A 27,232-nucleotide genomic window follows, 5' to 3' on the forward strand; every position below is an offset into this window, starting at 1 on the left:
TTTCTTGGGAGAAAAGTTAAAAATTCCTAACTTTTTCTAATTAGCTAAATGTGTCAATCTCTTGGAAATGAATGTTACAATTTCACTAAATTTCTAGCTCTTACAGCATAAAAATCCATACAAAAATTCTTCACAGCTTTTCACTTGAAAGAAATTTCTCGATAATAAATTTTTCTATTCAATGTCTTTAAAAAGACAAGTTTTGTCATAAACATATAAGAAATAACTTATTATCAATAATACAGATAACACTTTCATTTACATACTTGCATATATTATATTTACAAAATTATGAAATGTAAATATATATACCAAGTTCAATTGGCTGTTTCAAGCTTCACAGCATTTACTCAACATCAGCACTTTCTCTTTCTTTCGAATTTTTCTTTCCAATACTCTCAGTGTTCCATGCAATTCATCAACCACATATTTCCAACCCTCTTGGGGTTTCCCATTAGTCTTCTCCTCTTAAGATAAAAAGAGTTTTCAATGGAACACTTAAGTTTGCAATAGACAGCATTCATTTCTGATTGACAAGCAGATTCAAATTAATGTCGTTACTCACTTCCTCCGTAACAGATATTGTCATTTCATTGTTTTGATTCACTGCAAATGAATAGGCCTGCACCAAAGGAGCTGTGCACCCTTTAGCCCTTCTTTTTAGATTAGATTTTGTACAGCATGGAAACAAGCCATTTGGCCCGTTAGGTCTATACCAACCCTCCGAAGAGTAACCCATCCCCCTACCCTACTATTACCCCTAACTAATGCACCCAACACTATGGGCAATTTAGCATGGTCAATTCACCTAACTTGCACATCTTTGGATTGTGGGAGGAAACCACTCAGACTCGGGGGGGGGGAATGTGCAAACTCCACACAGACAGTTGCGTGAGGCTGGAATCAAACCCGGGTCCCTGGCGCTGTGAGGCAACAGTGCTAACCACTAAGCCACCTTGCCACCCAATAAAGCCTGAATCTGCTCCTCAATACTGCACATCTCATTTTTCTTCATTTCCAGAGTTCTATCAAAGTTTAAAACTTCTGCAAAGAAGCTCTGATAGTTTTCAGTCTTTGATTTTAATTCTGCACTCAATTGACTGTTGTAATTCATCAGCAATTCCAAATTTTTTCATGAGAAACTCCTGACACTGCAGCTTATCAAGTTTATATTCTAACTTTGTTGAGCTTGTTCCAGTGAGTTTATTGTTGAGACATTTATGTTCTCATTCAAGTATTTTACTTTTGATGTCTGATGCTCATTTATTCACACCATAATGTGTTTTTCATTAGCAGACTCATTTTTCATTGTAGGAATGTTGATTGATCTGTTTTTCTTCCAGTTGCTTATTATAAGTAAATAACTTATTTTGTAAAACCAGACACAATTGGAGAAACTCAACTGTTCTGCCAGCATCCATGGAGACGGAAACAAAGTTAACATTTTGAGTCCAGTATTACTTTTCTTTTTCTTCCTCTGAATATTGATTTAATACCACAACAATGGCCCCTGTTTCCATGTGCAAATTCCCTTTCTGGTCCCTAATTGGCCCTGCTCCTCCTTTTACCACCTTTTTGCCATTTATGTGCCTGGGCAGCACGGTGGCTCAGTGGTTAGCACTGCTGCCTCACAGCACCAGGGTCCCAGGTTCAATTGCAGCCTTGGGCAACTGTGTGGTGTGGTGTTCTCCCCGTGACTGTGTGGGCTTCCTCCCACCCTCCAAAAATGTGCAGGTCATAGTGGTAGGTGTATTAGTCAGAGGGAAATGGGTCTGAGTGGGTTACTCGGGTGCTCCGGTTTCCTCCCACAGTCCAAAGATGTGCAGGTCAGGTGAATTGGCCATGCTAAATTGCCCGTAGTGTTAGGTTAAAGGGGTAAATGTAGGGGTATGGGTGGGTTGCGCTTTGGCGGGTCGGTGTGGACTTGTTGGGCCGAAGGGCCTGTTTCCACACTGTAAGTAATCTAATCTAATCTAATCTAATCTTTGGAGGGTTGGTTTGGGCTGAAGGGCCTGTTTCCACACTGTAGGGAATCTAATCTAAACTAGAAGACTTTGGGATTCTCTTTTATATTAGCTGCCAGTATCTTTTCAAAAATCCTTCTTTGCATCTAATATTTCTCTCCTTTTGGAATCTTAAGTAGTCAGTGTGGTCCTCACTTGTATTTCCCACCTGATACCTGTCATAAGCACATGTTTTCACCTCTATCTTAATTTATATCTCTTTTCTCATTCAGGAATCTCTGGATTTGATTCCCTTTTGAAGGAATATACCTTGCCTGTGCCTGAACCATTTCTACTTTGAAGATGGGCCAGTAGCATGACAAGATCAGTAACAACTTGTCATGCTACTGGGGAGAGATTTCAAAGAGAAATTTTGAGTCCAAATTTCGATGACCAACACAGCATGGGAGAAGCATGGCTCGCCTGATCAGGTACAATACATTGACATATTTGTGTGACAATCAAAATTGAGATCAAAACTTACCACCTCCCTTCTGACACATGCATCTAATCCTGTGTCTGCACTGTCAATGTTGGATAATTGTATGACAACCTATGTCTTCTCAAAATCTCTTGATGCTCATCAGACATCTTTATCACCTATCCTTTGGCTTTCGTAACATTGACATGTAATACTGATATTTGCACCCCGTCCTAGCAGAATGGCTTTTTTTTCAAGGGTGTCTGTATTCAGACTGTTTCTGTGCCTACAGCTGACTGTCTGCAGGAATCTAATTAAATTCTCCGATGTCGAATATACTAAATCTGAAGCTACTACTATTGTCGTATGAATATATATGTGCGTACACATATGTGTAACTTTAATTATCTACAGGGTCTTAACTAAGGCGGGTGGAGTGAGTGTCGAGTTTTCCTTCAATTCCATAGTAAACAGCAAACTTCAAATTAGCTTTCTAAAAGACTTCCATCCAAGTTTTGCTTATCAGAAATGTCTCAATGTCTACGTTCCTTCACTTCTTCTCATTAAGACCCTGTTGTGATTCCCACGAGACATTTTGCTATCTTATCTGGTTGCGGTGTGTACAAAGGCCATGATTCTTACTGTGAAAACTACTGCCTGAGGCTATCAATTCTCTTCAGCCATCTTATGTCAGCTAAAAACTACAGGCACCCATTTTATGTTACCTTCAGCCATGGGCAGCTCCAACACCTGCCCAAACGTGTCCCTAGTCTAGCCAGCCCAGGTTTGGCCTTCCCTATTGAGGTCGGCTTATTCTAGTTTATTATTCTTATTCTGGATTGTTCATTGTTTCTTTCTACTGTCACCTTCACACTTAAGATGCAATGATTATTGTCCCCTAAATTTTCCTCCACTGACACATGAGCTATGTTACCCAACTCATTCTGAAGAAACAGCCTAACATGTCTCTTTCCCATAGATCTGGACATCTATAGTTGTCAAACATTCTCTTAAACGCAACCTCTAAATATTTGCCCCTCTCTGCCCTTAACACTACCACTATTCCAGTTTACCTTCAGATAAATAATCTCCTCCATTATGAGTATTCTGTAATGTTTGTACCTGTGTATGATTTCATCAAAGATTTATTCCTCTTCATTCTTCGCATCTGTGACTGGACTATAAACTACAGACCAAGCATAATGAGGCCATTGATTGATAGCAATATACACAGTTTACAGCTAGATGTAATTGTAAAGGACTATTAAGAATTGTGCAGAACATAGCTGCTTCTCTTTGGAACTCATGTAGATCTTCACTGATGAGACCATCAGATTGAATAAAGCCTGGCTGATGGAGTATAATATTGGAACTTGTGTATTTTAGCAGGGGTAATAAAAACAAGCATAGTATTATCCAGACAAAGAGCAACCGCACAATTCTGAGATGTAGAGGGACCTAGGTACAAAATGTTAGGGTGCTGATATAGCAAGTTCTTAAGAAGGCTAACCTTTATAATGAGAGAGATTGAGCAAAAAAAAGTAAGGATGGTATACATCAGTTATAGAGGACAATGATAAAAATACATCTCAAATACTGTGTGCAGTTTTGATTTTCTTTATTCAAAGAAGACTGTAAATGCATTGGAGTCTGTCCAGAGGAGGTTTAATAGATCCATACCTGGAGTAAGTAGGTCAAGTTTTTTCACCACAGTTAACCATTATATATATATTACATTTACCTCGACCTTAATTCTCTCAAGTCTCTAACTTCACAATTGCACATGGTCTGAATACCTCACAACTATCCCAGAATGCCCTCTCATCAGACTTGGATGAAAGGTAGGTTTTCTGCTTGAGGATTGTTGGCCTCAATTCTGATTGGTTCAGCTATTTCTGGAGAGTCTTTTGTCTCTTTTATATTCTTTGTGAAGGATAAGATTCCTGGTGGTTATTGATTCATAACATTATCTGGAGGACCCCAAATCCCCTAATTCCCTTCTCAGAGAATGTCTTACTTGGTAACACAGGAAGTTGCCCCATAACATTAGCTGAGGGACCTTGGAGGGCAGCTACCCTGTGGAAACAATTACTTTCTTCCTTGTAGTATTCTGGATTTCCACACCAGGTAATATCTTTCTCATTGGAACAGATACTCTCTTTTTCACACCTCCAGAATGTTTATACTGAACAATTTCTCTTTTTGACCATGTCATGAATCTATGGACATTGGTCTGGATTCCATGGCCTTGTTTTTCAAGCAAAGCAGGGCTCTCAGCCTGTTTCAGCATCTGGGTTAATGTGTCCAATCTTTTTTACTTCAACCTATTGATTCAATTGGACATATTCACTTGGTCCTGTGGTTGTTTGACTGCTGAATTAACTTCTCTCAAACCCTCGGTTGTGTCATTGGAATATTGCTGCTCTCTTCGCATTCTCTTTGTCATTGTTAGGGCAATTCTATTGTATTAGTTTATTCACAACACTGTTCTGCTTCTGAATGCCATTAAAAATCCCTGAGCAAGTTCCCTGTGTTGCTCACTCTTCTTCTCAGCTCTTGCTTCTTTTCACAAGCTTGGCTAAGTTTCATCTACTGATCTGCTTCAGTGATGACAGGAGTGTTTTCCAGACATGGCAATTCTATATCATCACATATTTCACAATGAGTTATGTGATCTTCAAACTCTTTTGAGATCTCTGGTCACTGTACCACTGACTAAGCTGTGGTTATTCACTTGCCGATGTCTAAGTATCTCCAGTGTATCAGCTTTCCAAGAATTCTTCCCAAAGAGAAGCTAGAATTGCTAGTCTTCTGTCAATCGTGAGTGAGAGAAAGTGAGGACTGCAGATACTGGAGAGTCAGAATTGACAAGTCTGGCACTGGAAAAGCACAGCAGGTCATCCAAGGAGTAGGAAAGTCAATGTTTCAGGCATAAGCCCGACATGGTGGGTGGCACGGTGGCACAGTGGTTAGCACTGCTGCCTCACAGCGCCAGAGACCCGGGTTCAATTCCCGCCTCAGGCGACTGTCTGTGTGGAGTTTGCACGTTCTCCCCGTGTCTGCGTGGGTTTCCTCCGGGTGCTCCTGTTTCCTCCCACAGTCCAAAAATGTGCAGGTTAGGTGAATTGGCCATGCTAAATTGCCCGTAGTGTTAGGTGAAGGGGTAAATGTAGGAGAATGGGTCTGGGTGGGTTACGCTTCGGCGGGTCGGTGTGGACTTGTTGGGCCGAAGGGCCTGTTTCCACACTGTAAGTAATCTAATCTAATCTAATCTAATCAGGAATGTGGAGCATGGAAAAGGGACTGAGAGATAAATAGGAGGATGGGGGTGAGGCTGGGAGGAAGGTAACTGGGAAAGTGATAAGTAGATGCAGGTGGGGTGTGATTGTGATAGGTCGTAGGGGAGGGTGGAGTGGATTGGTGGGAAGAAAGATGGACAAGCAGGACAGTTCAAGAAGGTGCGGCCAAGTTGGAGGGTTGGATCTGGGATAAGGTTGGGAAACTAGTGAAGTCGATGTTAATGTCAAGTGGTTGAAAGGTTTCAAGGCAGAAGATGAGGCGTCTTTCCTCCAGGCGTCGGGTGGCTTGGATTTGGTGGTGGAGGAGGCCGAGGACTTGCATGTCCTTAATGGAATGGGAGGGGGAGTTGAATTGGTTGGCCACGGGTCAGTGGGGTTGCTGGGTGCAATTGTCCCAGAGATGTTCCCTGAAACTCTCCGTGAGTTGGTATCCTGCCTCCCCGATGTGGAGGACTCCACATCGAGAGCAACAGACACAATAGATGAGGTGGGTAGATGTGCAGGAAAGTCTCTGCCAGGTATGAAAAGATCATCTGGGGCCTGGGGAGAGGTGAGGGGTGAGGTGTGGGCCCAGTTTTACACCTCTTGCGGCGGCAAGGGAAGGGAATCATGATTAAAGTTCTATGACTGTGAAATGCTGTTGGAGCTAAGGTTATGTGTTCTCGGCCAGGTGTTGGTGTCTGGCATTCCTTAAATACAAAACTTCTTGACCTGCTGACTACTATTTCATCTTGGCTGTGTGAAACTTTTTTTTTAAATGACGATTCTCTCAACAGATTCAATTTTTTAAATGCTTTTCCTTGAGCCTAACAAGCTCAATATGATCCTCCAAGTGGGGTCCGGTTGGTTGCCAACTACTTGTTTAGAACATAGAACATAGAACATAGAAAAGTACAGCCTAGGACAGGCCGTTCGGCTTATAATGTTGTGCTGAGGATTATTACTAATCTAAAATAAAATAACCTAACCTACACACCTGTCAATTCACTTCTGTCCATGTGCATGTCCAGCAGTCGCTTAAATGTCCCTAATGACTCTGCTTCCACCACCACCACTGGCAATGCATTCCATGCATTCACAACTCTCTGCGTAAAGAAACTATCTCTGACACTTCCTCTATACCTTCCTCCACATCTTAAAACTATGACTCCTCGTGCCAGTCAATCCTGCCTGGGGAAAAGTCTCTTGCTATTGACTCTATTCATGCCTCTTGTTACCTTGTGTACCTCGATCAGGTCACCTCTCTTCCTCCTTCTCTCCAGAGAGAAAAGTCTGAGCTTAGTCAACCTCTCTTCGCAAGACAAGCCCTCCAGTCCAAGCAGCATCCTGATAAACCTTCTTTGCACCCTCTCCAAATCCTCCATATCTTTCCTATAATAGGGCGACCAGAACTGGACACAATATTCCAAGTGTGGTCTCACCAGGGACTTGTAGAGCTGTAGCAAAACCTCACAGCTCTTAAACTCGATCTGCCTGTTAATGAAAGCCAAAACACCATATGCTTTCTTAACAACCCTATCCACTTGGGTGGCAACTTTGAGGAATCTACGCACTTGAACACCAAGGTTCCTCCACACTGCCAAAAATCCTGTCTTTAATCCTATATTCAACATTCAAGTTCAACCTTCCAAAATGCATCACTTCTCATTTATCCTGGTTGAATCCATCTGCTATTTCTCAGCCCAGCTCTGCATCCTGTCTATGTCACGCTGCAGCCTGCAGTATTCCTCGATACTACCAATGGCACCTCCAACCTTTGTGTCATCAGCAAATTTACTAACCTACCCCTCAACTTCCTCTTCCAAGTCATTTATAAAAACTACAAACAGCAGAGGCACAAGAACAGAGCCCTACGGGACACCACTCCCAATTGACCTCCAGGCAGAATGCTTTCCATCTACAACCACTCTCTGTCTTCGGTCAGCCAACCAATCCTGAATCCTGTATCTCATAGCTCCTGACTTTATGAATGGTCCTACTATGGGAAACCTTATCAAATGCCTTGCTGAAGTCCATATACACCACATCCACTGGTCGACCTTTGTCGACCTGTCTCATCACCTCCTCAATGAACTCAATAAGATCTGTGAGGCATGACCTGCCCCTCACAAAGCCATGCTGACTGCCTTTAATCACGCTATGCTCTTCCAAATTGTCATAAATCCTATCCCTCAGAATTCTTTCCAAAACCTTGCTGACCACAGACGTAAGACTGACTTGTCTGTAATTGCCAGGGATTTCCCTATTCCCCTTTGTGAAAAGAGGGACAGCCTTCGTCTCCCTCCAATCCTTCGATACAACTCTTGTGGAGAGTGAGAAAGCAAAGATCTTTGCCAGCGGCTTAGCAACTTCCTTTCTTGCTTCTGGAACAAATTTTTGATGACTGTTTCTGCACCTCCTTTTCTCTGGGAGGTGGTCAAAATCCTTCAAGCATGAAGAGTATTTTTGCAAACTGTGTGAATGCTTTCAATTCTCTTCGGCACATTGACAGTTATTCCGTTACTCATTTCTCCTGTAATGTTCGACCCTTAAGACATGGTACTTGATATTAGATTCCCTACAATGTGGAAACAGGCTATTTGACCCAACAAGTCCACACTGACCCTCCGAAGAGTAACCCACCCAGACCCATTTCCCTGTGATTGATGTACCTAACAATTTAGCATGGCTAATTCACCTGGCCTGCACATCTTTGGACTGTGGGAGGAAACCCACGCAGACATGGGGAGAATGTGCAAACTGCACACAGACAGTTTCCCAACACTGGAATCGAACCTGAGTCCCTGGCGCTGTGAGGCAGTAGTACTAACCATTGAGCCACCGTGCCACCCCAATTTAGGCAATTGGATTGTGACACTTGCACTTATATCAAGACTAAAAATAACCAGACATCCATTGACATAAAAATGTTCTGTGAAACCATGGGGATAATATATTTCTGTCTCAGGTATCAGTTCTAAAGGAGATTGCTCGACCATGTTGAGGTTTTTGCATAAGACCTTCAATTGTTTGCAGTTCTGTAACTGTCCTGCTGCTGCACATTCTCTGGAAGTGACCAACAGTCTTAGACATGTAGCATTTTAGATTTTTAGATTACTTTACAGTGTGGAAACAGGCCCTTCGGCCCAACAAGTCCACACCGCCCCGCCGAAGCGCAAACCACCCACACCCCTACCCCTACATTTACCCCTTACCTAACACTATGGGCAATTTAGCATGGCCAATTCACCTGACCTGCACATCTTTGGCCTGTGGGAGGAAACCGGAGCACCCGGAGGAAACCCACGCAGACACGGGGAGAATGTGCAAACTCCACACAGTCAGTCGCCTGAGGCGGGAATTGAACCCGGATCTCGGGCGCTGCGAGGCAGCAGTGCTAACCACTGTGCCACCGTGCCGCCCATTCTTCTGTCACTACTAGACATTGTCTGTGCTTGTGAAGGACTGTGGATCTACAATGTTAACATGGACTCATCTCTTTTATTTTCTCTTAATGTGGTTACAGATTCTTATTCATGTAAAGCTTTTTTAAATATGTATCATCTTAATGCTAGTTGTAACCTACTGTCTTTAAGCTTGAATTCTTGCTTTCAGTTAACACCATTTACATTTTGTTACTGGAAAGTTCATTGGGCTCTGTATTGCAATAATTTTGCTGTGCAGTCAGTTCTTTTATAAGGGGATGCTTTTGTTCTTGTGCAACCCCTGTTATAAAAATTATGCTACAGAAACACGTTTAAAGTGTTGGCGCTGTAATCGTGTTGCAGCCAACATACATTTTAAAAGTTTGCACTTTAGAAGCAGCAACCCCAATTCGTCAATTGCATTACACTGAATTTGCGTTGACAAAATGTGCATTATAACAGAACAACCTGTGATTTCTTTGTGCACCAGTCCTTTTGAACTTTGCATTGTATTAATATTGCATCAAACTTTCAAATAGCGCTGTAAACTCTGTTAAATGTTGATCTGTAATGATTTACTGTTTTCAAAGTTTTACATTCTATTTCAACGAAACACTGACTCTACTGTTTACTGAGATTTCACACATTTTTCAAAACCAAGCCAGTGACTTGGTGGTTTTTGAATTGAATTGAATTTTTGAATTAGCTTTATTGTCACATGTACTCACTCACATGAGTACAGTGAAACATTTACAAGCTGCCACTAATGGGGCAAACTTAGGTACAAGTGTATCTCGGCACAGAATGTTGGTAACAAGGCACAAACAGAAAGAAAGCAAGTTAAGAAATTAAACATTACAGTTCTTCTTACTAAAACTTAGGAAAACAAAGCAACACAGTTAATAGTTCAACATCACAGTCCGTAACTACATAGCCAAGCTAGGTTTGCTCTCCTCAGAAGAGCATTGAGTATAGGGGCTGGGAGGTCATGTTGCAGCTGTACAGGACATTGATTAGGCCACTCTTGGAATATTGTGTGTAATTCTGGTCTCCTTCCTCTTGGAAGGATGTTGTGTAACTTGACAGTGTTCAGAAAAGATTTACAAGGATGTTGTCATGGTTGGAGGATTTGAGGTATAGGGAGAGGCTGAATAGGCTGGGATTGTTTTCCCTGGAGTGTCGGAGGCTGAGGGGTGACCTTACAGTGGTTTATAAAATCATGAGGGGCATAGATAGGACAAGTAGACAAGGTCTTTTCCCTGGGGTAGGGGAGACCAGAAGTAGAGGAAATAGGTTTAGGGTAAGAGGGGAAATATAGAAAAGGGACCTAAGGGACAACGTTTTCATGCAGAGAGTGGTACGTGTATGGAATGAGCTGCCAGAGAAAGCGGTCAGATGCATCAAAAAGCATCTGAATGGGTACATGAAAAGGAAGGGTTTAGAGGGATATGGGCCAAGTGCTGGAAAATGGGACTAGATTAGGTTAGGATATCTGGTCAGCATGGACGTGTTGTACCAAAGAGTCTGTTTCTGTGCTGTACACCTCTATGACTCTAAGACCTCAAACGCATCCCCACTGCCACCTCGGGATGTCTGTTCTAGCTCTCGCCACGGCTTGGAAAGACTGCCATCAAGGTCAGGGACCTCTGTTACCACAGATTCACACCTTTATGGCATTTAATCTGGCGGCTTCTCAAGATACGTCTCTCACAGGATCGGAGTTAAAATCCACGATTTCCATCTGAGGTAGTTTTGTTATTCAGGGAGTAGTGGGGGCAAGGAACGCACTGCCTGCAACAGTTGTAGACTCGCCAACTTTACAGACATTTAAATGGTCATTGGACAGGCATATGGACGAGAATGGAATAGTGTAGGCTGGATGAGTTTTGGATTGGTTCCTGAAGAAGGGCTTATGCCCGAAACGTTGATTCTCCTGTTCCCTGGATGCTGCCTGACCTGCTGCGCTTTTCCAGCAACATATTTCCAGTTTTGGATTGGTTTCACAGGGAAACGAAACGTTGAGGGCCAAAGGGCCTGTACTGCACTGTAATGTTCTATGTTTGATGTTCAGCAGGAGCAGATCAACAAACAGTCAATCAGCAGCTGAAATGCAAAATTGCATGAACTACCTCCAATAGCCTTGGGGAGCAGGAAGGGGAGAAGTTCAGTGGTTCAACTCCTTTCTTAGGGGTTTTCCTGTCACTGCTGCCAAGGTGCAGTTTTCATAAAGTCATAGAGATGGACAGCAAGGAAAGTTATTAAATAAAGTTGTCTGGTTGTTTTATTTTTAAATCTTTCTCTATGTTTGCAGCTGCCTCTCAACTTAATTCTAAGGATTTCCCAAGACATCAGCTGTGATATAAATTATGTTTCTGACTCTTTCACTGATATTTGCAACTGTGCCTCGTGAACGTTCATCTTTGAGAGGTAAGAACTTTATTTCTTACTCTCTTGCCTTTCCTTCTGATCATTGTACCACTTTCATAAAGTTTATCACCCTTTCACTTTGAATTAAGTAATATCACCCCGGAACATCCACTGGCTGCTTACAGAACCTTATTCACTGAGAGGTCTGTTATTTTTGTGGTTGTGGTTTTTCTAGTTTCCTAACCCACACTCATCATTGTGCCTCTTACCAGCTTTTTGGTGAAGATTTGTCTTTGGAGTGCTGACTTACCCTGTTTCTGCTCCCTGAGGCTAGTGGAGATAGTTTACTTGTTGGTTTTGTATTTCAGCCGCTGATTGACTGTCTGTGCCTTCGTAAAGTGTGACTGCTCTTAAAGCGATAATTGTTAAAATTAGTTCAAAAATGTTTCTTCTTTTTTCATGGTCTAATAGATTCTTTATGTCACTATGTCATAGTCTGATTTGGATAGTTTGACGCAACAATCCTCATTCCTCAATGCTGAGACTGGGACATCTATAATTATTAGTGATAGAGGACAGACCACTTGTGAGTCTAAACAGTTGAGACATCTGTCTCATATTACAAGATAGTTCACTGCATACTAGTGTTATAACATAGTGACAGTGTTACAACATGGTGACAGACTGTTGAACCAAAACAACATTTCAACCTCTGTATTTGCAACACAGTAAAATTACAACCTTCAAAGTCACTCAAAATAGATCCCTTTGGTTCCTAACCAAAGTTTTTGCTGGGATTTAACTAATCCCAGACTCAAATAATAATATATTATTGATTATAAAAGTTAAATAATAAATTCTTGACCCTGGTTTGTAGCTCAAATAAAATAATTTGCAATTTATAAAGTTATAAAACAATAACTTTAATAGAGCAAAACTAAACAACACAGTAATCTAATTAATCAATGCTATAAACCCAAAAACCTTTGTATTCAGCCTCACTGTCACAAAAGATAGACAAATAAACACTGTGAGGGGAAGAATAAAAGAAAATAACAAAACTGGCCAGATTACTTAAATAGTTTTCATGATGCATTGTTCCAGAACCATAGGTAATGGTTTCTGTAAATGTCAATCAGTAATATTTATAACAAAAGCAGAAATTGCGAGAGAAACTCAGCTGGTCAGTATCTGTTGAAAGAAAGCAGAATCAACGTTTCAGGTCCAGTGACCCTGAAGGTATAAACATTAACTCTGCTCTCTCTCCACAGAGGCTGCCAGATCTGCTGAGTTTCTCCAACTATCTCTATGTATGTTTCAGATGTGGTTTTATTTTTGTTTAGTAATACTTATGATATAGTCAAGAACTGTTAACGAGAGGTTAAGGGAGCTTTCAAATCAATCAACTGCCAGATTCATTTTTACAGAAAATACAGTCCAAACCTGATTCTAATTGTGACCGCCCCCCGATTGACTGACCATTTCTTTCATAGTTGCAATTCAATACTGAGTTGAGGTAAGGTACTTTCCAGATGTGCTGGACCCAATTCCTAGGTATTGACCTCATTAATAGCCAGATTGTGTGATTTGTTTAAAGACAATACTCTTTCCTGATGATGAAGTTTCTATAGAGCCCTTGATCAGAAATCAACCTGCAATTACCATCCAGGCCTGGCCTCACAAATAAACAAAAGCTTGTTTGGTCTCTTTTCCTGCTCACAGTCCAAAAGCCATCTTTAGCTCACAGTTCCCAGTTCACTGCTCCAAACCAAAGCTGGTTAAAAAAAGAAACAAAACTAATGAAAAATTAGTGAGAGTTCTAACACCACAATAAGTACAGTTTACATTGTAGTTTATATAAACTTGAGAAGCATAATTATTAAAAACAATCAGAAATTGTGCAGAATACATATGCTCCCTTTGGAACCTCATGTTGATCTTTATTGCATCATGTGTAACAGCAGTTGATGGGGTGTATTAAATGCAACATGAACATTAACTCCTGGAGAACCATTACTTTATACAACATTCACAAGGAAATTAGAGGTGTTTAGGTGGAACAGTCCTTGGGAAAGTTTTAAAGAAATTCTTTGGTGTTCTGCCTATGTACACCTGCACTTGCCATGGGCCTGCTACACATGGAGTCAGGAAGATCATCAGGTTTCCAGGATAGTCAGAGATTCACAGGTATGGCTTTCTCTACTACCACAATCTTGGATGGGATCACCATGAAGTAGGTTGAAGCAAAGCTGACTTAACCCACAATCCCACCTGACTGCAGTACTTTATTTTCAAAAATGTTTTATTAACTGTGAAATGATTTGGGAATCCCTGAGATAGTGAAAAGTGTAACATCTTTTTCAATTTGTCTTTCAAGTCTACATTTACTGCAGTGGTCTTCACAGTGCATCTGTCTGAAGTCTGAGTTCCTGTGGAATGTTTTCTTTGCTTGATTCCACAATTCTATCTTTTTCTCCCTGCTTTCAAATGCAATGATTAGGTAGCACTTGCTGAACAATCATAAGTGTGTTTACAGCTGTTCGATTTTTGATCTATGGTAATCAATCGATCTTGTGACATGACTTACTTATGCATTGCCATAGAGAAAACAAAGGTAACTATAGGCACTCCAAGCTCTTGGGTAATTTGAAAGGTTCAAAGTTTGAACATAATGCTTTTGTTTGCATAGAACAGGACCCTGTGAATGAACATGTGTCTCTTCTAGCAGCATCCTCGGTCTACCTATAGCTCAGTGATTAGCACTACTGCCTCACAGCAGCAGGGTCCGAGGTTCGATCCCAGCCTTGGGTGACTGCCTGTGTGGAGTTTGCATATTGTCTGCATGGGTTTTCTCTGGGTGCTCTGGTTTCCTCCCACAATCCAAAGATGTGCAGGTCAGCTGAATTCGCCATGCTAAATTGCCCATAGTGTTGGATGCATTAGTCAGAGGGAAATGGGTCTGGGTTGGTTTCTCTTCAGAGGGTCAGTGTGGACTGGTTGGGCTGAAGGGTCTGTTTCCACACTGTAAGCAATCTAATCATAGACTGCAACAGTTGAAGAAGACGGGGACTGTCAGCCAGCGATGCCCCCGTCCCACAGCTAGTAAACAAAATGAGTCATGTTGTGAGCCTGGCTACCTTAACTTGAGCATTAGTCTAGCTATTATCACACTCAATATGTTCACCAAATGCTAGTCAATTGTGGAATCACATTTGATAGTCAAACAATTAGTTTTGGCTTTTATAGAATGCTTTCTACTCTGCCTGTTGCAAACAACTGAAGGAACGTTCAGTTTGATTCAATATCCAACGCCTTGTCTGTAGCAGTGCCTCAGCCAATAAGAGCAAACTTGCCAACTAAACAGACTTTTTCAACTACCCATTAAATTGCTGTGTTCACTTGAAATCTGTAATTCATGTGTTAGGTCTGATGAGGACCTGGTGAAAAGCTTCAGCACGTGAATCTCTCTCTCTAGCAATACTCAGGTTTTGTATGATCACATGACATGTAATCTAGCAATTAGAAAGTGGGGTGATATAGCCAGATGGCTTCCTTTTATTTGAATGATACTCAAAGTCTGTTTTTGAGGGATGCTGGCCATGTTGTGTCGAAAGGTTTCTGAGAGACTCCCAGGTAACTTGTCCTGCCTGCATTTGTTTAACTCAATGTTTACCTTCAACATTTGCACCAATGAGCAGGCTCAGACAGTTTGTGCATAATTCCCTCAGAGTTCATTGGTGAATGCAACTTAATCTTTATTTGACAAGAACAGAATGGGTTATAACTCATTTTGTGGAAATTATAGGTCCCTAAGAGTTATTCACATCTTAAAACAGTTTGTGCCCTCTCTCTCTCTGCTGTGAGAACTCGCCATCCATACCTGGGGCACAAATACTGCTTCATTTGAATGGAAAACTGTGCAAAGTGCGTCTCTTTCATTTGAATGTAAATGCAATTTAAATGGAGCTTTGTAAAATAATTCTTTAAAGGTTTTCCGAATGGAAATTGTTACCAGCCAAATAATGTTGGCGCTGCTGAAGCATCATTGACTGAGGCATCCACGTCACGGCTATTAATTCTGTGTCTGTCACAATTCATGGTCATCATTTCCTCACAGTTTAATGGCTTCAGAGAATGCTTTCATCTGATTGTGTCCTCTGTCTCAAGCATTTTCCCATTGTCAGGCCCAAACAAGAACGTCCACACTGTTAGTGTAGCGCTGCCGCTGACCCCGGGTGCCCTTCACAAGAGGAGTCCCCAAGACCCCATTATAATCTGTTACCTCTCCCACTGTCTCAAATCAGTCCCTTGCCGAGACAGAAACAGAAAAGACTTTTGGAAGCTTTATTCGCCTCAACTACATTAGCAAGACAAAGCCTGAATGGAGTGTAAGCACTCACTCTGATACTGAAGGGACAAGTTCTTTGGGAGCTGGCAACTCAAACTGTGCAAGGAATTCCGCAGATGAGAGAGAAAAAAAGGAGGAATAATCAAGGAGGTACCAAAGGTCACTTTGCTGACAACAATCTCGAGGGTTTGGAGTGCAGCTACATCGTATCCAAGTCCATTTGATGGCTTTCAATTCAATATGACATAACTTGTTAACACACTTTCTAGCTTAGCGCATTGTCACTTCCCATCCCCATAATTGGTCTCACTGAAACACAATGTCGGCGACTTTGAGACCAGGAAGCCTGCAAACTGGGCCCTGAGAAAATCAGGTGGTACTTCATCCCAACTGCTTTTCAAAATCTCAACAGAAAATTCCCCACTCTAAACTGTAGCAGTCAGATAGTTTGTAAACGATAAATCTCATAGGTAAGGACATACATTGAGTCCCAAGCGCAGAATCATTTGAAGGTAGGGGATCAGGGTCAGCTGTCTTCTTCCTTCTGAAGGAATAGCTTCCCATAAGCCTTCACTCTTGCCTCTGAGGCAAACAGTCTCAAATCCTGACAAAACTCAAAACCTATCTAGGGAGTGCTGCATTGTTGAAGTTGCTGTGCCTTGGAATGACAAATTATACTGATGCCTTGTCAGATCTTTCAGGTAAACTGAAAATATCCTATCACCTTATTCAAAGAATATCAGCGGAGTGTTTTTACCCAGAATTTACCTCTGATAACAACACCCAATGAAATGAGATGACCCATTTAGTTATTTCACTGTTGTTCATGTCAGCTTCCAATGGACATTTCCAATTTTACAATAATGTCTACACTTCCAGAAAGCTTCATTGATTGTAAAGTACTCTCGGAGACCCTCATGTTGTAAAAGGCGCTGTATAAACTCAAGCCTGTTTCCTTTTTCTCACTTCCTATGGTAAAAAGACCCCACTATCAACAAAGCACCAACATTACTGAAGCAGTGCTCTCTGAAAGAGTACGGGAGAAATTGCAGAGGGAACATTTCAAAGGAAGGAAGCCATGCACTGGGTGACTTCGCTGGAAGAGCTTCCTCTTCACTAATTGGATGCTTGCCTAGGCCTTATTGCCTCATTGGCCAAAAAACAAAGACAAAGAAAACTGCTGACCCCGAGATAATTGTAACACCACTGTAAGCTGAAACAGCGAGCAATTCAGACCAAGACAACTAGAGTCAAATTTTAAATCGCACAATTATTATGGTACAGGAGGCCGATCTGCCCATCATTTCTACCCCAAATCCGTTATCTAGTGTCAATCTTCTGCCTTTTCCCATATCCATGCGCACTATTGTTTCTCAAATATCCATCAAATGTCGTCTTGAACATCTCAATTGAACTAGCCTGTATCAGATTTCCAACCAGCACATTTCCTACCCTAAATACTTGCTGTGTGTGTATTTTTATTTCTTCACATCACCCTTAACTCCTTGTCCTGTCAGTCTTTAACATTCAGCGTTCCTGGTATGTTGTCAAGCCAACCTATGTCAGGCTATGTTAATTTAGGAGATTGGTGGAAGCTACAGACAAAACTTCCACAGGAAGCTGTGACCTATCCATTTCTCTCAGCCTTATGGAATTGTCATCTTCAGTCACTTACAGGGACCTTACAGTTTCAATATCAGTGAGCAACACAGCCAGGGCAAAGAACATTTGAAGTAGTTTTCTATCTTCTTCTTCAAGGAAACATAAGTCCTGGTCCTGAGGGATCCTCTACCTGTAAGCAGACTCTGTCCCTTGAGATTCCAGCTCTTCCACCGTCACCACCAAGTACCCACCAGATCTGCTATTGACCGTGATTCATGGCCCTGAGCCTGACTGAGAAGAGAAACTCTCTGAGGTCTAAAATGACCCTGCTCCTATTGAAATTAATACATAATATCAAACTGTAAAAGAAACTTTTGGATTTTGATATGTGGATTAAGGAAGAAATACAGTAGGGTGTGAAAAATCAGAGTCAAGAATCATAAAGAGGGACTGGTGGGTTCAGAGGAATAAGGAGTAAATTTGGGCAAGTTAAGGCTGGGTGGTGTGAACATTTTGATCAAAACACTTCAAAATTGTCTCAGATATCCTTTTCTGATATAATATTCTTGGGCCAAATGTTTCTACAGCAGGGACATAAATTGAGATTTCAGACTGAGGAATATAACAGACCCCGCTTAATATCTTGCCCATACAAGTGAATAGACCGGATGTCATACAAACAAGTTAATATATCCCCCTAGATTTCTGATGTACATCCCTGCCATGCTAGACTTTGTCCCAGATATTTACAGTGGAGAAAGTCTTTAAATTGCTATTGAGAATGCTACACCAGCATAAATTTATTTATTCTTGCCATCACTAAGTCTCAAACCTTCATAACTTTGGCCAGTGTTTTCCCTGACTTAGCTCATCCCCTGCAGGAACCCTCATTTATGCCCTTGTTACCTATAGATGCAACAATTCCAATGCACTCCTGACTAATCTCCTAAGTTCTTCTGTAAACTTGAGGTCATCAATGACACTGCTGCCTTTGTCAAAATATGTAGCAAGTCTCAATGATCTATCATCCTGGTGCATTCTGACCTACATTGACACCCTATCACGCAATGCCATGATATTAAAATTCTCATTCTTGTTTTTCAAATCCATCTGTGATCTTAATTGCCACTCCCTTTCTCTGTAATATCTACCAGTCTCAAACCTCTCATGTCCTTGTGCTCCTCAAATTCTGGCCCATTGGACATCCTTGATTTTACTCTCTCCACTACTCTGGCTGTATCTTTAGATGCCTAGTTCCTAAGCTCAAGAATTCCCTCCCCATCCCTTTATTCCTGTAAGACAATCCTTGAAACCTAACTTCTTGATCAAGCTTTTGGTCCTCTGACATAATATTGCCTTGTTTGTGGCTTGGTGTCACCTTAGTCAAGTGAAGTATCTCTGGAGTGTTTGTTCTGTAAAAAGGTGTCATATAAATGCAAGTCATTATTGTTGGTGAGGTACCGTTTTGTCCCAGTTTCATACAGCAATTACAGTAACATTCAGAAAATCCATCAACACATTTAAAATCCACACGGTCCCATTTCCTGCTGAGTTTGGCTTCTAAATGCAATCTTTAAGTAAAACAAAATAAACAATTTCAAATTTGGCTTATTTTATACATGCTCTTTTTTCTAATGTGGGCACCAGTCTGAATCACTGGTGAGTTGTTGCTAATCTGATAAGATAAGGTTTGGATCCATGTTAGAACTAGCCCCACTGAGGATCTGATAAAGTTTCCATCTGATAATCATTCCCTCCTTAATGGTAGCAACAAAGGGCCTCTCCAGTCCGTTTCAGACCTCACAGGAAGTGCAGCTCACAACAGGGAATTGGGGGAGGAATGGTTGGGAAGGTTCGGAAACAATTAGCGTCCAGCTGTCAGCACTGAGAGCAGCCGGCAGCAACATTCTTTAAGGAGAGTGAGGAAGAAGCATCGAGAAGCCTGCAATTGCAGTCCTGACTTCTTTTGGTGATAAATTCATGAAAAATCAAAATCATTTCATTGAATTAAATACACATTGCATATATTTAGCCATCTGAAACTTGAGTTCACAGCAGAGAAATTCTAGAAATTGGATGTATCTGATTGCTCTGTATGTCTTTGAAGTATTTCAGGGTAGACACTACATTTTTCTCTCTCAATTGCAGTGAGTTATAAAATGCATTCACACTGTATACAGGCTCGGTCTCTAGACTTGGAGCCTATTGAGTCTGAAGTTTAGTGCTTCTTCCTTGAGCCCTCCTTGGCCAGTACAATACATTAGTGATTAAAAAGGGGGCACTCAGTTAGCCGCGCTGACCTCCACAAGTGATGGTTCAAAATGTTCTCTTCTTGGAGTGTGAAACATAGAAAGTCAGAGTAGACTATTTGGCCCTTCAAGACCTGCCGTATCATCAAATATGATCATGACTGGTCATTCCACTCAATACCCTGTACCTTATCCATTAGCCCTAAAGAAAAACTATATCTCACTCTTCTTGTAATATTCATTGTTTTAGCCTCAACCTGCTTTCTGTGGCAGAGACTTGCCACTCTATGGCTGAGGAGGTTTCTGTTTCTTTCGAGCCTAAATGGTCTGCCCCATATCCTTACAGTGTGACCCTGGTTCTGGACTCCCTGGTCCTCAGGAACATCCTTCCTGCTCGCGGCGATGGCCCAGTAATATTATCGCTGGACTGTAAATCTACAGCCCCAGGTAATGTTCTGGGGGTCTGGGTTCAAATCCTGCTACGGCAGATGGTGGAATTTGAAATCGTTAAAAGTCTGGAGTCAAGAGTCTACTGATGGTGACAAACCCATTGCCAATTGTTGGATAAACCTAACTGGCTCATTAATGTCCTTCAAGGAAGGAAACTGCCATCCTTACTCATTCTGGCCTTCATGTGACTCTAGACCCACAGCAATGTGATTGACTCTTGTCTGCCTTCTGGGCAATTAGGGATGGGCAATAAATGTTGGCCCAGCCAGTGATATCCACATCCCATAAAATAATATTAAAAACTCCCTGGAACTTGGGAACATCCTTCCTGCATTTATCCGGTCCAGTCCTGTTGGAATTTGACCCACCTCATTCTTCTAAAATGAAGAGAAAAGTCACATATGTAAGTAATCTGAAATTGTAATACACCCATTGGTCAGTGGGTGGTCAAAAATAGAGGGAGGAATTCCTCATATTGAGTGACACCACTCATTAAAAAGCATTGGTTCTTGCCCCTTTTCCCCTCCCTTCATTACGATAGATTTCTCTTTCCTCCTTACTTCACTCATTTATTGTTCTCTCTCTTCCTTCTCTCCTTCATTGCCATCGACCTACTCCATTTCCCCTTCTCCATTCCTAAACCTTCCCTCTTTCTGTGGCTACAAGCTCTTCCTCCTGCCATGCTTGTCTGCCCTCTCCTCATATTGCATTCTCTTCCTTCTCTGCCATCCTGACCATTTGTTCCTTTGTCACTCCCTATGTTCCTCTGGCATGCTGCGCTGCTCTCCTGGAACACTGTTTGCTCTCCTGGCATTACCTCCTTGTTCCCCTGACACACTCTCCCCACTTCCCCTGTCAATGCCACCTCCTTGTTCCCCTAACACACTGCCCCTGCTATTTCCCTGTCAGACAGCCTCTATTTAGACCATAAAACCATAAGACACAGGAGCAGAAATGAGACCATTCAGCCCATCAGGTCAACTCCACCATTCAATCATGGCTGATACGTTTCTCAACCCCATTCTCCCACTTTCTCTCCGTAAGCCTTGATCCCTTTGATGTTCAAGAACTTTTTATCTCAGTCTTAAATATGCTCAATGACCTGGCCTCCACAGCCTTCTGCAGCAATGAATTCCATAGATCCACCACTCTCTGTCTGAAGAAGCTTCTCCTTATCTCCATTCTAAAATGTCTTCCCTTTACTCTAAGGCTATGCCCTCGGGTCTAAGTCTCTCCTGCCAATAAAACATCTTCCCAATGAGCACTCTGTCCAGGCCATTCAGTTTCAATTAAATCCCCCCTCATCCTTCTAAATTCCATCAAATATAAACCCAGAGTCCTCAAACATTCCTCTTATGTTAAGCTTTTCATTTCCTGAGAGCATTCTCATGAACCTCCTCTGAACACTCTCCAGGGCCAGTACATCTTTCCTGAAATATGGGCCCCAAAACAGCCCACAATACTCCCAATGTGGTCTAATCAGAGCCTTTTGGAGCCTCAGAAGTACACCCCTGCTTTTATATTCAAGTCCTCTTAAAATGAATGCCATCACTGCATTTGCCTTCCTAACTACAGACTCAACCTGCAAGTTTACCTTGAGAGAATCTGAACTAGTATTCCCAAAACTGAACTTCAGATTTCTGAATTTTCTCCCCATTTAGAAAATAGTCCATGCTTCTATTCTTCCAAACAAGTGCATGATCTCATACTTCCCCACATTGTTCTTCATCTGCCACTTCTTTGTCAACTCTCCTAACCTGTCCAAATCCTTCTGCAGCCTCCCTGCCTCCCCAATGCTACCTGTCCCTCTACCAATCTTTGTATTGTCTGCAAACTTAATTAGCATGACCTCAGTTCCCTTGGTGATCCATTTATTCCCTTGATAAAATCTTTATTACTCCCTATTGGATGCTTTCCCTTTGCATTGCTCCCATCCACTCCTGCCCCTTGTAGTTTTATCCTCCTTACCACATCTCACTTCATCCCCTTGTCACTCATATTGATCAAACACACTGAACAGACCCCACTCTTGCTTTTCATAGTTCCTGTATAAAAGAGATGGGTGCATCCATTCATTAAATGTTGCACTTACTGGAGTATACAGCATGCACTCAGTAGCATTGCAGGCTGAGACCATGAGAAGATTAGACTATGAAAAGATTAGGGCCTGTCTGCTGCATTAACTACCAGTCAGGTAGGAGCAGGATGGTGATGACTGAACTGTGTGGAAGGGGACATGATGCAGAAATGTCCTGATCAAGTTGTGGAAGCATTTCCATTTCCAGATCAATATGAATAGCTGGACCATATCAGATTATCATTCATTCACTTGTCCAGTGATGCTCAGTTGCAGCAGTGTGTACCATCTACAAGATGCAATGCAGCAACTCATCCAGGCTCCTTTAACAGCACCTTCCAAAGCTCTACTCTCTTGTAGGACATGGACAGTTACATGGGAGCCTTCACTTTCAAAGAATGGCTACTCGTGATAGCATTCATGAAATTGTGTTGCAACAAGACTCCATCCCATCCCAGCAATCACTATCATGCTTCACATGTGAAGTATGAGCTTTTAGGGTCAGGTAACTTAGGGTTATCCGTGATCAAGGAACCTGCATGTGGGAAAGAATTATTAAAAAAAGAGAAAAATTATTGTTGGACCCTTGTGACATTGTGGTAATGTCACTGAGCAGGTAATGTCACTGAGCAAGTAATCTTGAGGTCCAACTGATAGATGGTTCAAGTCCCACCATGAGAGCTGGAATTTCAATTTTGTCACTAAATCTGGTCTCCATTATGGTGATCATGATAATTATCATTGCTCAAACCAAATCATGTTCTTTCTTAATGGAAGGTTATGGGTATTATAATCTGGTAAATCCTACATGTGACTCCAGAGCAATGTGCTTGACTCTTAACTGCCCTCTGAAATGGTCTAGCAATCCAATCCATTCAAGGGTAATTGAGGCTGTGCAACCAATGCTGGGTTTGTCAGTGACAACATCCCATGAAAGAATCGGAAAAATGTGTTGAAAGCACAATACGTGATTCAATTGTATGTGTTTGTTCTGTCAATAACCAAATTCACAATCATGTTCAGTTAATCCATTTTATGCTATTCTACAAGCAATGCTAAGTGTTCAGATGGTTTTAACTCATTTATATAGAGTAAACAGGTTTAAATATGATGTGCAGCTGCCATGTTGGACTGGGGTGGACGAGGTCGGAAGTCAGTTTTGAAACTTTATTGCTGGAACAGCATAGCAGGTCAGGCAGCATCCAGGGAACAGGAGATTCGACGTTTCGGGCACAGGATTCCTGAAGAAGGGCCTGTGCCCGAAACGTCGAATCTCCTGTTCCCTGGATGCTGCCTGACCTGCTGTGCTGTTCCAGCAATAAAGTTTCAACTTTGATCTCCAGCATCTGCAGACCTCACTTTCTCCTCGAGGTCGGAAGTCACACGACACCAGGTTTTAGTCTAACAGGTTTATTTGAAATCACAAGCTTTTGAAGTGCTGCTCCTTCATCAGGTGAAATGAACAGAACTGCACAGGCACAGAATTTAAAGGCAGAGAGATCAAAAAATCCTACAAATGATGTGAGTGGAGTGTCGACAGGCTGAATAATAAATCTCTATAGGTGATCAAAAGTGTCAGATAGTGTGAGTAAAGTGTCAACAGCTGAATAGCAAGTGAACGGATGATCCACTGAGGCAGAGAGATAATTACACAAAACTAAAACTAAGATTGTGCTGGAGACAAACCAAACGGCTGGAATGATAGCTACAAGAGTCACATGCTGAGGGCCTAACCGAAGTAACAAGTAATCCAAAACTATACAAACTTATTAAGGTAGAGCGATCATAACACATGGTGTCAAAACAGGACAGTAAGGAAGATGAGTCACATGCTGAGGGCCTAACCGAAGTAACAAGTAATCCAAAACTATACAAACTTATTAAGGTAGAGCGATCATAACACATTATCAAGGTGATGGTGTCAAAACAGGACAGTAAGGAAGATTTTACAGATACAGAAGAGTGTAATGGGGTTACATGTAGTGCGACATGAACCCAAGATCAAGGATATGGCCATCTCGATGGGTATGGAACTTGACTATCAGTGTCTGCTCACCGATTCTGCGTTGTTATGGATCTCAAAGGCCACGCTGGAGGATGTTTACCTGAAGATCAGAGGCTGAATGTCCTTGACCATCTTATTTTTAATTTTGTATAATTATGTCTCTGCCTCAATTAATCAGATCATACATCATCCCTTCACTTGTTATTCAGCTGTTGACACTTTACTCACACCGTTTGATCACCTGGGAAGGTTTAAATAGTTGAATCATTGTGCAATATTTAGCTATATGTCACAGCACAAATGGGTTTGTAAACCTCAATTGTTTCCCTGGTCAGAACTTTATAAAGTGCTGTAAACACTTTTATTTTATGTCGGGAACACAACAAAGGCAACTAGTCCCATGGTGGCAATGCCTAGAGGGAAGAATCGATGAAGGCTGGATTAACATCAAATGCTTCTTTATTGTGGATAAATCTTGAAGCTGAGTCACATCCTAAAAACACAGACCGAGTGCAACATACTTGCAACTGCCAACTGCCACCTTTCCTTCCCCCAGTTGTGCTTAGTTTCCATCTCATTTATTTTAGCAATAATATACTAACACAGAAGCAAAACCAGAGACTCTTCGGTGCCCCATCCCAGGGAATGGTGACCATTCTCCATGTGTGAGCTTATTTCATTAAACATCAGTGTCCAACCATGATGGCCTCAGATACAGCCAACACTTGCCAACACTTTCTAGCACAGGAGTCAGGAGTGGCCATCTGCCCAGCTGGATAACCTGAGAAGGATCAGCATGTAACTAATTGCTGAAGCTGCAGCCGATCTCTGGTCGAAATTAGCTAGCTTAAAAGTTCAGAGATCAAACTAGCAGTCATTCTCATTTGTTAGGCTTGGTCTACCACATGGCAGAGTGCACTGACATGCTGAGAAAACTTGTTTAGAAATTGCCAAACCCCCATTGCCCCGTGAATGAGTTGGTCTGCTCATTCACTAGCCTCAGCATAAGCAGCAGCGTATTTAAGCTTTAGCGTCCTGTACCAACATTTATTAAGAGGATTAAGAATCTCTGCGGGCATCTGTGTCTGTTTCTTAAGCTGCTTTTGCTATCATATTCAGTACCAATACAAGCCAGCTATTCCACCGCTGACCCAGAGTTTTACCAGTCTGTTGTGTCCTCCACTAGAGAGGCAGAAGACTACCAGGGGAGGGAATGGTGGAGGTGTTGCAGGGTGCTGGCTCAGGGACATGAGGGGAATGGCAACTAGGTGGTGAGAGTGGTACCTTCCTGGCATAAGTAGCTATGCTGTTCTCTGCTTCCTCCAACGCTGGTTACCAGATGAAGACAGTGTGCCCAAAGTGCCACAAACTCCCATCGACAGGCATACGCTCCAGCTCATTTCTATCATGATAACCTGTGCAGCTCACAGCTATGAGTTGGAGAGAAATCTGTTTTTTGTATAAAATTTTCATGGCTGCATATCTTTAAGAAGCAAGGGTACTGGATTGCAGTTACAAAGCCATCCTTTGGACCAGCTCTATATAGTTAACGTGCATCCCATGAGGGGATGTGGTCCATTCAGGTCTCTGGTCAAATGGTCAAACACCATCATTCACATAGATGCAGAGAGGCACTAACTGGTTAGGGACAAGCCTGCTGTGTTCAGGAATTCATTTTAAATAGCCAATGAGGTTTCAGCCAGTTACAGAGGCCAGTACTACATCTGAGCACTATATGGATCTGAATGCAAGAGATTGATCATGAGTTGACATCATAACACAGTGAAATGCTGGGAGTGAGAGGACTGGCACAACAGCTCAGAAAGAGCTGCTGCATATTGTTAGGGTTGTATGGAGCAGAAGACCAAGTGTAGGACATTCAAACACTCAAGACCCTTCCACCATTTCATGAGATCATGATTGAGCTGCATCCTAATCCAATTTACCCCAACTCAGCTGCCTATCCCATCATAACCCTGACCAGCAAAAGTCGTTCTATCACACATCTACTGCTTCAGGTAGGAAGAAGTTCAATGCTTCTTACAATTCCTGTCAATTGTGTTTCCTATCCTCTCCCCTCAATAACCTGGTCTGAATTTGATGGGTATGCTTTCTTGCCATAGACTTCCTAACAGCCATTGAAGAAACTGCAAACATTTGGAAGTAAATCACAGTATATACTGCTCATATCTTGTTTAATTGGCAATTCTGGTAAAACATATTTCTTAACAAATGGAGGTCAAAAAATATTCTGATAATCGATCACGTGATTTCCACCTGACCACAAAGTTGTTTCAATAACATATTTTCCCTGTGGCCAACTGAGTGCAGTAATAACTACCAGCAACATCATTTTTGAAACATATAAGATCTTGAGGGGAATTGACAAGGACTGACTCTCCTTGGACAGACTAAATCTAGGAGACTTAAAATTGAGGAGGTCACCCATTTAAGATGGCGATAAGAAGCAATATTTTTCTGTCAGAGACTCAAGAATCTTTGGAATGGACTTCCTCTGAACATGGTGAAGGCAGGGTCATTAAATATTTTTAAGACGGGAGTAGGTAGATTCTTGAGCGAAAGGGAGTCAAAGGTTATCGGGATAAAGGTTATCGGGATAAAGGTTATCGGGATAAGTGGAAAAGTGAATTTGAGGCGATTTTCAGGTCAGCCATGATCTCATTACATGAAGGAGCAGATGCGAAAGAGCTGAACTGTTGAGTCCTGCTCCTAATTTGTATTTATTAGGTTGTTAACAGAGTGATTGGGCACAAGGGTAATTCTAATACTCGGTAGTTCTTTTCAAGTTGCTTTGTATATATCTTTTTTAAAGTAAAACTCACGGGATGTGGTCATCGCTGACTGGATCAGGATTTATTATTCACCCCTAGTTGCCCTTGAGAAGGTATGGGTGATCTGCCTTCTCAAGGCTAACTAGAAACAGGATGAGCCAGTAATAGCCACATCACATGAGCGAATGTAAAAACGCAGAGCCTCAACAGGTAAC

At 41.8% G+C, this 27,232-nt stretch overlaps 1 long non-coding RNA gene across 1 annotated transcript in view; it reads left to right on the forward strand.

Annotated features, from left to right (window-relative positions):
* The first annotated feature begins 2,360 nt into the window (after positions 1-2,360).
* LOC122549579 overlaps positions 2,361-27,232 on the forward strand; it is a 51,027-nt gene continuing 26,155 nt past the window's right edge. Inside the window, exons 1-2 of the long non-coding RNA XR_006311590.1 lie at positions 2,361-2,434; positions 11,439-11,554. This is a non-coding gene — a long non-coding RNA (uncharacterized LOC122549579). The remainder of the gene's footprint in view (positions 2,435-11,438; positions 11,555-27,232) is intronic.

This window comes from Chiloscyllium plagiosum, chromosome 4 (genome assembly GCF_004010195.1).
Source record: "Chiloscyllium plagiosum isolate BGI_BamShark_2017 chromosome 4, ASM401019v2, whole genome shotgun sequence".
Classification (NCBI taxonomy): domain Eukaryota; kingdom Metazoa; phylum Chordata; class Chondrichthyes; order Orectolobiformes; family Hemiscylliidae; genus Chiloscyllium; species Chiloscyllium plagiosum.